The following is a 17,320-nucleotide window of genomic DNA, read 5'->3' on the forward strand; positions in this document are numbered from 1 at the left end:
AGGTGCGAGGTCCGCTCTCATGTTCTCGGGTTTCGTCCCTGTCCTCCCCCCGCCCCCACTCTCTCCTCCCTCCTGAGCAACCATAATCACCACACACCGAAAACCAAGTGCTTCCCGGCGTCTCTTCTCATCTGTAAAGTTCTGCTGACCCGCACTCACTCGTTCTGAACAAGCTGTCTTGCCACTTTGTTCTGACTGTGCTGCGCATCATTCGTGAGACACGACCCCCAACAGAACACTGCTGAACACAGAACCGGGCCTCACGCGTCGTTGTAAAAGAACTGTGCTGTTCTTGAATCGAATTCTCACGCCCAGAGGCGGTGGTGGCGTGGCAGACGCTGCTCCGGGGCAGGGGGAGGGGGGCTGAGGCTAAAGTTGTCCTCACTGGCACCCAGAGACACCTGCCTGTCAGCCCAGTGCTTTCTTCCCCTGCTGAAGTATTTGCTTTTGATCTTTCAAGCGTCGTTGGACCAACCTCAGGCACTGTCTTTTTTTAAGGCCCACTCAAAACTCCCAACATGATTCCCCTTCGAGGGCGAATAAGGCTCTTCTGTGCCCTTGCTGTTCGAAGCGTGGCCTGTAACCGGCACCGGGGTCCCCCGGGGCTGGAGGGAGGTGCGCCGTCTCGGCCCCGCCCATCATCGGCCCTCACCGCTGTTCATTCATCCATTCACACAACATGGTTTTCTGAACACTTGCGTCTCTCAAAATGCCTGCTTGCTCCCTGGGGAGGATAAAAAGTACCCCATCCAGTGTGTGCTCCTGGTGCCCACCGCCCAGGGGCGGGCTGCGCACCCAGCCTTGAAGCCTTTACTGGCCGCCCCGCCAGCCTCGGCTGAGTGCCACACGCCAGCAGCAAGGCAGGGTGTCCCCAGGCTTCTGGACCTCCGGGACCCGGAGGCACAACCATCTCTGGTTTTAGTAGAAGGGAAAGCAGACACCGCATGTGGCATCACACCACCTCTTCCAGGAAGCTGCTGTGTGTCCAGCCCCTCAAGATGAGAGCAGGCCCCCCCACCCCTGAGCCACTTCCCTCCAGGCCTGACTGCACACTTGCGTCATCTGAGGAGATGGTTTCCAACACAGACCCCCAGGCCCCTCCCCAGTCAGTCTAGACTTCTGGGGTGGGGTCCCAGCGGCTCCCACTGGTCTGCTGTGCAGCCGGGGCCGAAAGCCTTCGTCCATGCTGTGCTTCCCCGACTCTGGTCTGCACCTGCTCCGTCCTCTGCCGAGGCGTCTCACCGCCCCCGCCAGGCCGTCCGCACGGCGTCCGCAGCACCCAGCTCTGAGCCGTCCGCATGGGCTCGCTGCTCTGCCCGCCCCACCAGACTGCACACTCCCCGGGTCCGGACCTGCGTCTCATTTGCCGTGTGTCCCCAGTGCCCAGCACGGAGTAAGTTCTCGTTAAACGTGTGTGTGACCGCACAGCCAGCCAGGTGGAATCCAGAGCACCTGGCACCTAACCCCGTTTCTTCACAACCTCATCCAGCCCCGAGGACCCCGGCCTGGTCCTCAGCCTCCTGCCCCCATCTGCCACAGCCGTTTCCTTGCCCCTTCCAGTTTCCGATGGCTGTCGTCTTTCCTTAGCTTGTGGCCTCATCACTCAACCTTTGCCTCCATGACCACATGGCTTGTACTCCAAACTGTGTAAAATCTCCCCCTTCCCTCCCTTTCAGGACACGTGTGATTGCACTGGGACCTACCCAGATCATCCAGCAGAATCTCCCCACTCAAAATGCTTGATTTAATCACCTCTGAACAGTCCTGCTTTGCCCACATAAGCGAACGTTCCTAGGTGCCCAGGGTTAGGCCACGGCTGTCTTTGGAGAGCGTCGTTCAGCCCACCACACTGCCCGTGAGGTGGGTCAAGTCACGCCTGACCCACGGCCGCTGCTTCGTGAATGTGAGCTGCCTCGATAATAATTACTGTGAATTTCTTCTATGCGGCACAGGGAACGGTGTTTGAAACCTTGTAATAACCTTCAATGAAAAAAAATGAAAACAAATACATGTATGTACATGCATGACTGGGACAGTGTTATTGACTGTACTTGAATTAAAAATGACAATGCTACTAGTTATCTAACACTGTACCGGAGGTGGCTGGGAGCACGTAAGAAGGGACAGAAGTTGCTGCTCATCCCTCTGAGACTAGAAGACAGAATCACCGCTGTCTCGCACGTTTGTTTGGGAAACACACGCGTCTGCTGTTTTTCTGGCTGACCACCCCCCCCAACTTTTTTGTGGCCACGGACCCTGTGGTCACTTCCCTAAAAGGGTCAGTCAACACAGTTTACTGAGAAACCTAATTTGGAGGAACTGTCGCTTCAGCGTTGGAGGAAAGGCAGAGCCAGAGGCGGCAGCCATTGTGGTATTATTAAAAGTCAAGAGAATCTGAACCAGCAAATGCTGAGGAGGAGGAAGGGAGCCCACTTCCAAGCAAGCTGCTGGACACCAGGGAGACCTCGTCTCGTGCCAAGACCCAGGAGCCTTCCCAGGACAAGGCCCTTGAGTTGCTGATTAAAATGCCATCTGGTTTCTGCCCTATCTCTGACCTAAAAAAATAAAAAAAAACACTTTGAGAGATGTAAGTGGGAGTGGAGGAAAGGATAAGGAGGACTTCTGGGAAAATTGCACGTGTTTTTCGATGTATTTTTTGGTCACTTTAGAGTAAACTCATTAACCCCTCAGATGCTGGAATAAATTTCCTTGCTTTTCAGATTCAAATGAACGCCAGTGACAGATGCGTCGCTGGGAAACTGTAGTAGGGCTGGATGTGAAAGATGGTGCCAAGTTTCTCTGATGTGATAACGGCATTGGGATTCCAGAGGAGAAGGTCTAATGTCTTTGTGTGTGGTCTGTGAACACACCTGCAAGCTTACTCTCAAACGGATCAACAAAAACACAAGCATAAACGCAGACCCCTAAAGCAGCTCTGGCAGAGTGCTGACAGCTGTTGAATGTGGGTGGTGGGGAAATACTGGCGCTCATCGCTCTTAATTTACCTGTTTGAAAATTTTTCATAGTAAAAAGTTGTGGGGGGCGTGCAAAAGGAAAGATGGTTAAGTGAAGCAAAAAGAATTCCACTGATCATTTTGCCAAGACTCAACTGGATGGACTGGAGGGACCATCCGAGGTGAAGGAAGCCCTCAGAGAACGGAGGCTCATGGGGACAAAGACCGAAGCCTGGGCTTCTGGGCAAGGGACCGAAGTGGGAGATGGGAAAGGGAGAGAACGCTGGGCACCGGCTGAGCCGCAGCCGGAACGCCGGTGGGGCGGTGGGGGGTCGCGGGCTGCAGCTCAGGACGTGAGATGCCAGCCAAGGACGTGTTAAATGTTGATCCGTGGCAGGGGCCGGGTGGGCTTCTGAGAGTTTCAAAGGCAGCTGCTCTGGGTCTGCTCTGTCTGGGGAGTCTGCTCTGTCCGTCTTCATTCAGAAGAACAGGGAGACCTGGATTTCCAGAGGAAAAAGCCCCACAGGCTCCTGGAATCACGGTCATTTAAGCTGACTACCCTCAGCCTCCCACCCGCTATGATTAGTCTCGGTCAGCCATCAATCGCGTCCCTCCAGTGCGACTGGTTCCGGAGTGAGCATGTGACCCAGTCCTGGCCAGTGAAGTGTAAGGCGGTGTCGGTCGGCCAGGGGCCTCCTGGGAGGTCTCCTCGCCTCCGGGGAGTACCACGGAGGGGGTGGATTCTGTCATCTGAACGGGACGCTTGGAACCACTGCTGCCGTCTCGTGACCAGCCCGAGGACAAAGCCTACGTCAAGGTTGGCAGAACAGGGGGATGGAAAGGACCTGGCTCCTTGAGGGCAGCCCTGAGCCTTGGGACCAGCCAGCCCTGAAGCCTCCCCATAACTCGCTGTTATGTTAAATCACAAACGTCCTTATTCTGGAAGCTTGCTGGAGTCCATGCCTGCTACTGATACGGACCAGGAAGCTGACCCAGTGCTGCCTTTGCTTGAGTTAGGAAAGCTGTCCCTTCCCAGCCTGAGGGGCAGGATGCAGCTGGCTTCCAACCCCAACTTGCCCTGACTCTGGGAGCCCACACTCAGTGAACACCCACACCGCGGTCATGGAGGACACCTGGCAAGGCCCGCCGCAGAAGCCCCAGGGCCCGCCTGCCAGGCCGGCCCACCAGCAGAGAGCTCACGCCCTCCATTTCTGGAGGGCTCTGGCCTCCGAGAAGTTCGGGGGGACGTGAGGGTGAGTGTGGCCCCCAGCTGCTTCTCAAGCAGCCATCCATGTAGACTTTGTTTGAACAAGTCACATTGCTTCGATTCTTGTTCGAAGTGCCATTTAAGCGTTGCTTCAAACCCCACCCCCACTTCCTTCCCAACCAGAGTGACCCTTGAGCAGCCCTCAATGGAAATCCTGGAGGCGGGGCTGCTGCTCCCCCTTCCGCCTGCCCCCACCCAGCCCAAAGGTGCCAAGGGGAAAGTCCAGGTGGCCGCCTGCTCTCAGCTCAGCCGAGGACCCACAGGTGTGTGGGTGGGTACAAGTTTCCCACGAAATGTCGTCAGGAGCCAGATGTTTCCAGAGCGGATCCAAGCCCCAGCCCTGCTGGCCTCTCACAGGACTTGGGTTCTGTGACCTGGGAAGTACGAGGGCATGGGCATCGGTGGGGCAGACCCAAGGGACGTGGGGACAGATGGGTTCAAGGGCCAGGGGAGTGTTTTGGTCTCGACCCCTGGGGCTCCATGCAGGAGGTGGCCAGGCCCTCAACTTCTGTTTCGCATCTGAAAAGGAGACGGGGTGATTTCCACTGGGGAGTGCGCTGGGCTGCGAGGGTCCTGCTCAGGCTCCTGGAGGACCCAGATGTGGACCAGGCGACGGGGACAGTTGGATACAGGCTCTGACTGCTCCAGGTGTGCGACCTGCAGCAAGTGACTGTACCCCTCTGGTCCATGAAACAGGGGTAACTGTAGCTCCCTCCTGGGGCTTTCAGCAGGACTTAACACGCAGAGCACTTGACATACCCCCAGCACCCAGTCGACATCAGTTAGTCTAGTTATTGGTCAGAACGCACATTACTTCACAGTTTGCAAAGCCCTTCCATAGCTGCTGGCTCATCTCCCTGAAGAACTGTGGCTCTGGCTCAGAAGGCAGAGCAGCCCCCTGAAGCAGGAGTTCGGCTAACCCCCAGCCCGTCTCCTTTTCCTGCAGCCTCCGGAACCCTCGGCACAAACCCCGAAAGCCGAGAGTCACCAGGGGCGAGTTTCAGTGTTGATACTAGCTCGCCGGGTGACTTGGGGCAAGTCACTTCCCCTTTCTGTTCCCAGTTTCTTCATCTGAAAAGTTAAAAGCTGGACCAATCCCAGAGTCCCTTTGCCCTCAACGTGCTGAGATTTCTGCGAGATCTGATGTCCGTCGCTTTCATTGTTTGTAATACTATGTGCCTTTTCTGTGCTAGACACAAGCTATTGTTGTATTATTATATAGTATATCAATATATGATTTCCAATCCTCACAGCAAACCTTGGGAAGTGGGCCATTTTATCCCTAATGTACAGATGGGGAAACTGAGGCTCAGAGAGGGGAAGGGACTTCCTCAAGGCCACACAGCAAGTGGGTAGAAGAGATGGGATTTGAAGCCACATTGGTCAGATTCCAAACTCAACCTTTTACCATAAATTGCCTTCATTTCAACCCCTCCATGGCCCAGTGAGCTTCTGGGTAAATGACCAGACTTTCCCTCGGTTGACCACCTTGGAACTGGGCGGTGTTGGTGAGATCAGGAAGACCAGAGCGAAGGTGGAAATGACAGTCAAAGCCCCCCACCACCACGGGGAGAAGCCCTCTGTGGACCCAGCCCCGATTCGTCCCATGGACATCCACTGTGCACCTGTGCTGTGCCGGTCCTGGGCCAGGTGTGCGGTTACCAGGAATCCAGAAGCCCCTGAAGTCACCAGACATCTGCCAAGCCACGTGATGAGACCTGGGAAAGTCCAGAAGACTCCAGCTGCGTCTTGCTTTCCATTGCAGCTTCCTTGGCTCCCCTCCTCATGAGGCCGTGAGCACACAGGGGTCCCCCCCACCCCAGGAGCACCCATAGACATCTCGCTCACTCCTGCAGCACCTGGAATAACACTGGTGCGGGGCCAGGGTTCAGTCAATGGCTCCTTAATTAGCTGGTGAAGAAGTGAAGATGAGGAGATCAGTGGGTAAAACACTCAGATGGAGAGCTTGTCTGTGGCTGTGGTGCCCACGGCGAGGCTTTGTTCACACCAGTCTGGAGAAGTTGGCACGCAGCGTGCGGATGAAGAACCCGCTTGTTTGCAGGTCAGGAGCTGGGCTCTAGTACTGGCTTCGTTACTGATTTCCTGAGAGACTTGTAACCAATGCTCCCACCTCTCCAGCCTCTTAGACCCGTGCTTTCTGTCCACACAGAAATCTGAGTTCACTCCCACGAGGTCTGCAGGACCCGTGCCGTGTGGAAGCCAGCTCGCACCAGCCTGTGACAGCCAACTGTGCTCAGGGACGTCGCATTGGCAGTTTAAATCAGCTGTAGTGGGAGCATTTACACCACAGAAGTTGGCAAGTGCCTTTTTCTTTCTGGAGAGCCGGAAGTTTTAGCAGCTAACCACTTGAAATGGGCCCACTTTCTTGGAAGTATCAGGTCTTATCTTTACAATTCCTGTGCATTTTGCAATTATTTCAGAAAACATTATTTTTCATTCCAGTAAATCACTTTAATGATTGTAACGTCGTACTTTATTCCCTCTCCCCAAAGAGTATATTGTAACGTGTGCTTCAGGGGGATGGCTGTGTTTGTCCTGTGTCTTGGGGCGCCCCTGCCTGCAACTGGATGTTGCAGTTTAAAAAGCAGCGTACAGGGGAGGGAGGGGCGGGTGGGCGGAGCAGAGGGGGTTTTTAGGGCAGTGAAGCTACTCCGTGACACTCTAATGGCGGATACCTGCCCTTTTATGTTTGACCAGACCCAGAGAAGGCACCAGACCAAGACTGAACCCAAATGTCGACCATGACTTTGGGCGGTGATGACATTTCGAACGTGCGACTCCAGTGGGCGTGTTGATGGTTGGGGGACACTGTGGGGAGACTGCAGGGGGCAGAGGTTAATGGCAGTTCTTTCCACTCAGTATTGCAGTGGACCCCAAACTGCTCTAAAAACACAGTCATTTTTCCAAAACATCAAAATTAAAAAGGAAGAAAAACCCAGAGCATTGCGTGATTCCTAGGTGTCCTTTCAGATCGAAGAGCGCGTAGGGTCTGTCTCCTTTCTTTAATCAGCGCCCGTGCAGCAGGACTTCCTCGCACCAGTGGTGGGGAAGCCGCGGCCCGCCCAGGCGCCGGCCCCCCAGGTGCAAAGTGTCTTCCCCGTGTGGTCAGGGTGTGGGGAGCGGAGGCCTGACTCTTCCAGTGCTGTGGTCTCTCCAGATGCCCAGCTGCCTGCCCGCGGAGCAGCTGCTGAGCTGGCTAGGATGCAGACCCCCAGGCCCCGCCAAGACATGTCTGGGACGAGGCCTGGGCGGGAGCGCCGCTGGCAGCAGGCGCTGCGCCACCGTCCAGGCGGGGCCGTCCCAGCGGGGCTGTCCCACGGGCAGCAGGACCGCGGGGCGCGGGGGCCGGTCCTTCCCAACCAAGGTCAAGGTGCCGGCTCCCGCCTCAGGCAGCCCCAGGGGCCAAATGCACCCCTGCGGCACCTTCCGGGTAATGAGCCCCAGTGTCTTCAGCTGTAAAATGGGGCTGATGCTCCCTCCCAGGGGTTGTGGGGAGAATTAAACTAGTACGTGCGTGCACTGCTGGGTGCACCCCCACCTGGCGCTCGTGGGGCCTTCTCACTGCCCACGGGCAGCTGCCCCAGGGCTTCGGGGCAGGCATTTCATCCCTGTGACATGGGGCCGGAGTCTTTACGAGACCAGACCAACTGCTCGCGGGAGAGAGTCGGTTCCCTTTTCCGGGGGGGGCCGAGAGCAACATGGACCACACGGACCCCTCACCCAAGCTGGGTGCTTCCCACGTGAACCAGGTCAGAGAGAGGCAGCTCCACTCCCGCTTGGATGGCCCCTTCCAACCCTGACAGTACGAGTCCCCCCGGGCACTGTGCTCCGGGAGGGCCGGTCCCTCAGTGCGCCCATCCTGGAGGTGAGAATGCACGTCCTGGGTCATGCGAGCCACGCGCCTGGGCCCCCCAGACCGCACGCGGCTGAGCCAGGCCTGGAAGCCACGTCACGCCTTTAACCATCCCTGTGGTGGTCTGGCTCCCAGGTCAACAGACTCGTTAAGATAAACCCCAGGATGCTGCTCCACAAGGAAAACTCCAGGGGACTGGCCCCTTCCAGGACCGAGAGTCCCTGTGTGTAAGGGTTTCCATGGTCATCTTACTGGGTCAGGATTGTCCTCCATGCTAGGGACACTGGGGGAGGGGTGCTGAGAAGTTGGGTTTCCATGTATCTTGGCGCCCCTTCCCCACCACAGCGAGCTCTGCACAGACCTCCATCCTACCTGGGACGTCTACACCGGAGGACGCCCAGACTCAGGGAGAGTGGGGACCTGCCCAAGGGCACACAGCACACTGGCATCAGAGCCCGTGTGGGAGCACAGACTTGCACTGCCCTCTGCTTGTTCCCTGGGTCACTGGACCCAGCCAGCCAGCTTCCTGTGACAGCAGGTGAGTTCTGTTCCCAGACGCTCGGGCAGCATGGACTGAGCCACTTCTTTGCTTTGTCGTCTGCGCCACACTCAGGGTGGACTCCCCAGAGCTGGGACATCGGAGTCTGGGTTTGGGTTGAGTCTGGTGCAGGCCACCCCGGGGACAGGCCAGCATCCCTGGACCACAGTGGTCTGGCCCCTGGAGCAGCATCAGCCCCCGCTGGAGTGAATGGCCTGGAACCTCCGGGGCTCTCATGGTCAAACAGGGCCTAAAATGCTGCTTCTAAGGGCAGAGACCTATTCTTCTATCAGGGGCCAACCCCAGAACCAAATTAACACCCAGAACTTGTTCGTGTCCAACTCTTTGGAGGCACAAATGTGCAAAGGAAAATCCCCAACTGAAATTGCCCCCTGGGTCCCAAGCACCGTCATAGGAGCCCTTAACAAGGGCTGGGAAACGTCCACACGTCCTGTAAACGATCCAGAAACCCCGATCAGGAGACATGAAGGGCCGTAACTCTCCGTGTACTCGAATGTTCGCTCAGCACCACCACGGGAAGCTGGCGATGCCCCGGACGTAGTGCACGTGGCGCTTACTGTGTAGCGGGAGGCTACCAACTGCACTGTGTCACACGGTGACAAGTGCACGCAAGGGAAGTAAAGCCAGACTGTGGCGGACACAGGGGAGGCGGCCCTCTCTGAGGCGGTGGCATCCCAGCCGGCCCCAGGTGAGGTAAAGGGAAGCCACTCGAACGGCTGGGAGAAGAGGGTTCTGGGGCCGCCGTGCAAAGGCCATGAGGTGGGGCCATGATGAACACACCTGAGGACAGCAAGGAGCTCCCTGTGGCCACCAAGGGGTGGGAGGGTGCGAAGGGGGACGCCTCGGAAAAGTGACCAGGGGCTGGATTACATTGGCCACCCAGTAATGCCACTCCTGGACATTATCCTAAAAGAACAATGAACAAGGAGCAAAAACACACACCCACAGCATTGGCAGCAGCTTTCCCAAGGATCAGAAGTTGCCAAACCTCCTCGCTGGCCACCCCCTCGGGGGCAGGTGAACAGAGGACAGCACACTGGCAACGTGGGTGCCGCCCACGCTCCAGGCAGTCGTGAGGGGTGCGGAGCAGTGAGGACAGCGTGCGTGATACAACGCACTTAAACATCACAGTTCAGATAGTCTCACACCAGAACGAAGACCAGGAGCTGGGGGGGGGGTGGCAGGGGTGGGGGTGTGGGGGGACAGGATTTTTTTTCCTTTTTCAAATTTTATATAATGCGGTTGCTGCATTATTTTTATAATTTTAGAAATAAATTAAAGGGGAAAATGTGTTCCAACCAAACCAGTGGCAGGGTGGGCAACGAAAAAGGCTGGTTTCTCTTCCTCATGATACCAGCGCCCCCGCCCCCCGCCCCGATGTTTCAGGTTTGCCACCACCGCCTCCTGGAGCCCAGCCAGCCCGGGGGACGCCGCACTCAGCCCCGGAGGGCCGCAGGGAGCTTAGGCCTGTGAGAACCCTGCCCTCGGGGGGCCGCCTGGCCCAGGGCGTAACTGGGTGTCGTGTCTAGAACAGGCGGTGTAAGAGGAGTGTGTTCTCACAGCTGGAAAAACATCGCCCCCGAACACCTGCCTGGCTTCTGCCTGAAATCCCGCTGTGTGGGACTCATTCGGGTCACCAGGGGTTTCCTCTCACCCCTGATGGAAGTCGCCCTCCCCTCCCTCAATACCTGTGTTCAATCCAAGGCCAGGCCAGCCCCGGCCCCAGAGAGGCCCAGGCTCACTGCCCCTGGCCCCGCGAGTTCAGCAGCCCCCAGCCCTCTCCTGCCGTCCGTCCCCAGGCTCACAGGCAAATCAGAGGCTGCCTTGCCCTGCACCACTTTGCCTGTACCATCTCATGTGCCTGCCCGCCGCCCTCGGCGAGGGGCTCGAGGCTCGAGGGACTCAAGGAAAGCCCGCCCCTCTTGCTCCCTTCACTTGTTCCTCTCCCAGACTGTCCCCTCCCTAGGGCCAGCCCACCCACCGACTGCTGTCTCTTAAATGATGCTGCTGCTACCTGGACTTAAAGCATCCTGCCTGCCCAGCTCTGTGCCTGTCCTGGGAGTGCCGGCCCGGGCCCCTGCTGAGAAAGCCACGGAGTCATGGGCCAGGGCCCTGTCGCCAGGCCAGGCCGGGCAGCCAGCAGCTCGGAAGGAGTGGGAGCCCCTGCAGCCACCAAAGGGAGGGGCTGGGCCGGCCCCGCCCAGCCCCCCACCCTCCATGTCCCTTTGCCCTCCATGTCATGGAGTGTCACACCCCCCAGCAGGGAAGGGACCTGGCGTTTGCCAGGTGAGCCCTGCACTGACCAGGTCCCCCATGGGGCCTGAACTGTAGAAAAGACTGGGTTTCCTCTGCCGGCCTCACACTCAGCCTTCCATGCGATGAGAGTCTTGGCTTTATGTTTTCTCAAATGGAAACTTATGTACATAAATTGTGTCTTACTGTTATTTTTTTTTAATGCTCATTGCAAAAATAAATTCAGAACAGATGAAAAAATCCAAAGACGAAACCCCGTCGTCAGAAGGGTCTAGAAATTTTAGAACTTTAAGTGGGGATTCTCAGCCACATCGCACACTCGAGTCACCCGGGGAGCTTTCCACTCGCTGGGCCCCATGTAGACTCTAGAATCCAGCGGAGCAGGTGCTGGGACCTTACGGTTCCACATCCCGCAGCTCCAGAGAGGCAGCAATGGGACCTGCTAATGGGCTCCCAGGTGCGTATTCCCAGTAAGGCCCCGAAGGCCCCTGAGAGGCTGGACCAGTGGTCCAGGAACCCAGAGTTTACCGCTGGGTAAGCTGGGGGGCGGGGCAGGGCTTCAGGAGAGAGAGCGGGGAGATGGAGGGAGCACCTTCTGAGATGGTCACGAGCCCACCCGGTGCCCCCAGCATGTGGCGCTGCCCCTGTGAGGCCGCAAAAGTTTCTAGAGTCTAAACGGCTTCTTATTTTTACCTCCCTCCATGTTCCCAGCTGGCTCGGCTCCACACGCAATGGGTCCAATTAAATGAACAGAAACTGGCTTGGAAAGGGTGTGGTGGGGAGCTGGGTTGAAGCCCATCTGTGACTCAAGGGGGTTGGGAGTGGGGTGGGAAGCGAGGGGCCTCCCCCCTCTGCATGTGGTTTCTGCATCTGCTCAGGCTGCAGGAATGGGACGAGCCTCTGTGTCATGGAGAACGACCACGTGGAAGCCCATAGCCCGAGTTAGGCCTGCAGAGGCTGCAGAAGGAGGAGGGCGGGCCCCTGACCCCCAGCGAAGGGTCCGGGGATCTGGCTGGAGCCCACACTTGCTGTGTGGTCGGTCACAAGCCACGTAGCCATTCTGAGCCTCTGTGTCTTCATCTCTGTTACGGGAACAATGAATAGAATGCAGACCGGTAGGCGGCGGTCCCCGCGGAGGTGTCCCACCCCAGCTCCCCGTGGGTGTGTCAGGGTACACGGCAAAGGGGAATTACTGTTAAGCTTGCTAATCACGTTTGTTTTTAATTTTATTTTTGCTTGAAGTGTAATTGATTTACAATGTTAGTTTCAGGTGTACAGCAAAGCGATTCAGTTATCCATGTATCAGCTGGCTTCAAGATGGAGCCATTAGCCTGGGTTATCCAGGTGGATCCAATGTCATCATAAGGGCCCTTAAAAGTGGAAGAGGGAGGCAGAAGAGGGAGTCAAGGGGAAGTGATGCAGGAAGGACTCCTCGTGGCAGTGCTGGCTTTGAAGATGGAGGAAGGAGCCATGAGCCAAGCGATGTGGGTGCCTCTAGGATCTAGAAGAGTCAAGAAGGCCAGTCCTGCCCCGGCACCGTCAGAAAGCGCACGGCACCACTGACACCTTACTCCTCCAGAGCCGTAAGAAGAGACGTTTGTGCTGTTCTAGGCCAGCAGGCTTGGACTCCTTTGGTACAGCAGCAACTGGGAACTAACTCACGTACCTTGCAGGGTTGTGGGCATCAAAGCCGCGTGTGCACGTGCGGCACTGGGCATGCTGGAAGCACTCCACACATGTTAGCTATTTTCAGCGCGCGGGGGAGTGATGCAGGGTCTGGTGCCGACCACTTCCCTGTGACGCCCACCACTCCTGGGCTTCCAGCAGCCCTGGGCACAGCCAGCAAGGTCGATCTTCTAAAGATGGCCCCAGGGCTGCAAAACAGGGCACTGGCTGCAGGGAACAGACCGTCCAACCATCTGTCCTTGCTCACTCAGCAGAGTTCTATACATTTCATGGAAGGGAGGCCATGTCCAGCTTTTCTCTTACTCCTAATCTCGGGGTTGGGGGGTGCGTCTGTAGTTGTCAAAGCTCCTCCGGTGGTTCCTGTGGAGAGCCAGAGCTGGGAGCTTGATCTAGTCTAGAAAGGATGCTGCCCGCAGGTCTACACGGGGACTCTTTTTAAGTTGAAGTACAGTCAGTTATAAGGTGTCAATTTCCGGTGTCCAGCACAGTGTCCTAGTCATGCATATATGTAAGTATGTTCGTTTTCATCTTCTACTAGGTAGTTAGTAACGGTGACAACAACCATGCCGGTCACCGTTTTTTGACGGGGCGCCGGGCTAAACACTTCATACATGCCTTCTACTAAATCCTTAAGCAAATATGAGTTGTGGACACTAATATTAGCAGACCCCCCTGAGGTTCAGGAACATGGAGAAACTCACCCAAGGTCACTGGGTTACAGAAGGAATGGACCTGGATTTGCGATCATAACCATCAGACATCACCGGCTTCCCCCTTAGCCAGGAGCGTGGAAGTCCTCACCCAGCTCCGTGTGGAGCTGCGGGGTACCTCGCCCAGTTCCTCCAGTGCCCTGACAGCAGATGTGGCCTGCGATGGAAAAGGCTCACTCTGGTGTAGAGAGGCCTGGGTTTAAGCTTGGACTTGGGGAGAGGGGAGTAAACTGTATCTTTCCATCATTTGTGATATAGTACTTCTTTTTTAAAAAATTGTTTTCCCCCCAGTTTTACTGAGATGTAACGGGTATACAGCACTGTACAGGTTTCAGGTGCACAGCATAACGATTTGACTTACATACATGACGAAGTGATTACCACAATAAGTTTAGTAAACATCCACCATCGCGTACAGGTACAAAATTAAAGAAATAGAAGAAAACATTTCTTGGGATGAGAACTTAGGATTTGCTCTCTTGACAGGTTCCATATGTAACATACAGCAGCGTTAAGCACAGTCACCACGCTGTACCGCACACGCCTGGTGCTTGTTTTATCTTGCAGCTGGAAGTTTGCACCTTTGGACTGCCTGCATCCAGTTCGCTGTAACCGCAAATCTGATCTCTTTTTCTATGAGTTTGTTTTTGAAATATAATTGACCTATAGTGACTCGATTTGATATTTCTGTACATTTCATACTGACCACCACGATATTCTAGCTACGTGTCACCATACAAAGCTATTACGTAGTTGCTGACTGTTCCCCACACTGCACACTTCCCACCCACGAAAATATTGCTTTTTCTTCTCGTTCCAATAGGCTCAGGTCCTCCCTGGCTCAGAGCCGTCCAAAGAGCTACACTGTCAGCTTGAGGGGCACCTGCCAGCTTCTTCGCCCACTCTTCTTTGCCTGGCTCTCACGTCCACTTGTCCACCTTCAGTCTGCTTGCCGCTGGCTCGAGTTCTCCCTGACCCTCCCACCCTAGGTGAAGACCTTGCTATGTTCCGTCATAGCTCCCTGCACTTTGACTGGGCATTTTTATGTCAGCGTTTTTTAAGTTTTTAATTTATTTACATGTTTATTTTACAACATCACATTTTTTAAATTGAAGTATAGTCAACGTACCGTATTCTATGTTACAGGTGCGCAGCATAGTGGTTCACAATTTTTAAAGGTTGTGCTCCATTTATAGTTACTATAAAATACTGTCTGTATTCCCCACATTGTAAAATACACCCTTGTAGTTTATTTTATACCTGATTGTTTGTCCCTCTTAATCATGATATAGTGCTTCTTGGTCTATGACTCGCTTGGAAGACACAGTCACCCTGAGTCAAGCCTTATCGCAGTGAATGTCTTTGCAAAACGATTCCATGTATTTTCAGAAAGCCGCTTCATGTCTAGCGCAGGGCGGGTGTGCAAGTTTGGAGGACTGTGTGTTTTTGAGCGTGTCGAGGCTCCCCAGCCGAGCCCCTCCAGGAGCGCCTGTGATGGCGTTGTCGGTTCCATTGCAATCTTTGTTGCCTCATTTTTCCATGACCTTGCCCAAGGCTGGTGTGCTGGGAGCTGGTTTATGCCCAGCCGGGAGCCAGGCCAGTGCCCAGGTGTCGGGGGCTTTTGCGTCCTTAAGAGTAATAAGAGTGAACTCTTCTTAAAACACCCTGTAATTTCCGCTTTTCACAGCAGCCTCCCCTCTGTGCAGGCTCTAGCTGGGTCTTAGACACGTCCCCCCTCCACACCTCAGCTGGCTCATTTGCAGAATTAAGCCATCTTTCCCAAAGCATTTTTCACATAACACTAGTCTCATGGGAGTAATGGAATAAAAGCGTTCCCTGGGCGGTTGAGTTTGGCAATCCCTGGGTTCTCTCCTGCGAGACTTTTCAGAGCCTTAAAGATGCTCCTGTGCACTGTGAAATGCCCAGAAAGAACTGGGGTACTCCCAAAACTTGTGAACGCTTGGGGTTTCTTTTGGTTTTGGGGGGGATGGGGTACAGTGACCTGTGGAATGGAGTTTATAAAATGCTGAAATAAGGAGGGTCTAAAGCAGTGGTGTCCGGCTACCTGGTAGGACATGGGCTCCTGAGCAGCAGGGAGTCCTCCCAAGGCATTCCCATCCCGCTCTTTCTCGCGCACGTGTACATAACTACTGTTCAGACAGAGCAGAGGCTGCTGTGATTAAGGACAAACCTGTGGGCCAAAGCATGTTACAGAATTCAGCGCAGTGTCTGATAATTATGGAGGTTCCCAGTGCATGGAGATGGAAATGTCAAACCCTCTGCAAGCCCTGTGTGGTCTGCTCCCACCCCCGACAACGCCCCTGTGGCCTCAGGTTACCCTCCAGTTAAAACCGGCCTCTTGTCCGTTCTGCCTTCGAGCAAGCTCCTTCCCATGTGCTGTTCTCTCTGTCCGGACACACCCAGCTCCACGACGCCCACAGAAGCCTGCCCCCACTCCCCTGCTGCATTCTCCAGTGCCCCTTTCCTCATTCTTCTCCATGCTGTGATTCACGTGGATTCTCTCAGCATGGGATTTGCTCTCTGTTGCAGCCACAACTCCTAGAACCAGGCTTGGCACACAGCAGGCGCTCAAGAAACACGTGTTGAGTGAATAAATGAATGTTAGGCCTCTGCAGACTATTTTAACACTTAAAGGGTCTCTAAGACTCAAAAATGTTGGAAGCCACCAGTCAAAAGGATGCATAGAAGTATCAACAGTTAAAAATATATATATTAACCATAGATGAGGGTGAGCCAAGGGGTGTGGGGTTTCTTGGAGGAGGGAGCTGTGAAAATGTTCTAAAATTGACTGTGGTGATGGTTGCACAATCTCTGAAGATGCTGAAGGCCACTGAATGGCAGCCTTTAGATGAGCAAATTGTATGCTCTAAGGTCTCAGAGCTATTACAAAAAAATAGGTGATGAAAAATAGGAAAATGAATATATGCATGTAAATGTATGACTAAAACATGATGCTGTACACCAGAATTGGACACAAGATTGCAACTGACTATACCTCAAGTTTTTAAAAAAATAGGTGAGTCTGGGTGGAAAAGTATGAGCATGTTCTTTGCACAATTCTTAAAGCTTTTCTGCTTCACTTCAAATTGTTTCCCAAGTAAAAGCTTTTCACAGGGTGGTGTCAGGTTCCCCTGTGTCAAGTGAGCAGCATTTTAGGGGCCCCCACCTCCTTCCTTCATTCTGTGCCTCATTTCTCGCAACGACAGGCTCCTGACATGCAATGTGCTCGGTCCTTCCAGCCTCCCTGTGAACCAGATACTATTAGTTCATCCATCATGCAGATGAGAAAACTGAGGCCTGGGGAGGGGAAGTAGATTGCCGAAATTACCCAGCAAGTACATAGAGGAGGCAGGACCCGAACCCGGGACGTCTAACCAAAGAGCCTAGACTCTTGGCTGCTGACCCGCCGAGTGCAGGCACTATGGGGTGCAGGGCCGAGACCAGCCCCGGGGAGAGTGAGGCAGCTGGTGTTTTCCTCAAGGGGGCCTCGCCCACAGCACCTGGGCTGCCTTCTGACCAGAGGGGCCGCAGAGCCCTCAGCAGCCCATGTCGCAACAGCGTGGTCCTGCCGCACGGAGAAGGTGCAGCCGTGGGCCACCGGGCGCAGGTGCCACGAGGGGTCAGGCCGCCCCAGCGCTGCTCCGCAGGGGCTCCGGGGGACACTCCCTGACCCCCCGACCGGCAGGGAGGTGAGATCCTGAAACCAAGCCTCCCCGACCAGTTCCCCTTCCAACGGCAGCGAAACGTGGGACTTCCACCTGTGCCTCCTTTCGGGGAGTCGCTTGTTCCTTGGGGCAGGACGTGGAGCGCTGGATTCAGGAAGTTGCAGGGCGTCTTCAGGTCGCAACTTCGCCTTTTCACTTTTCTTATCAGAAAGGTGCATGACTCATCCCGTGAGCCGGGCACCTTGTCACTGTGGAACTACCTTGGGGCTGGGGGTCCTCGAAACTTTGCTCCGCTCTTGGGTGTGTATGTCAAGGTAGGAGCCCGAGCCAA

This window comes from Camelus dromedarius, chromosome 23 (genome assembly GCF_036321535.1).
Source record: "Camelus dromedarius isolate mCamDro1 chromosome 23, mCamDro1.pat, whole genome shotgun sequence".
Classification (NCBI taxonomy): Eukaryota; Metazoa; Chordata; class Mammalia; order Artiodactyla; family Camelidae; genus Camelus; species Camelus dromedarius.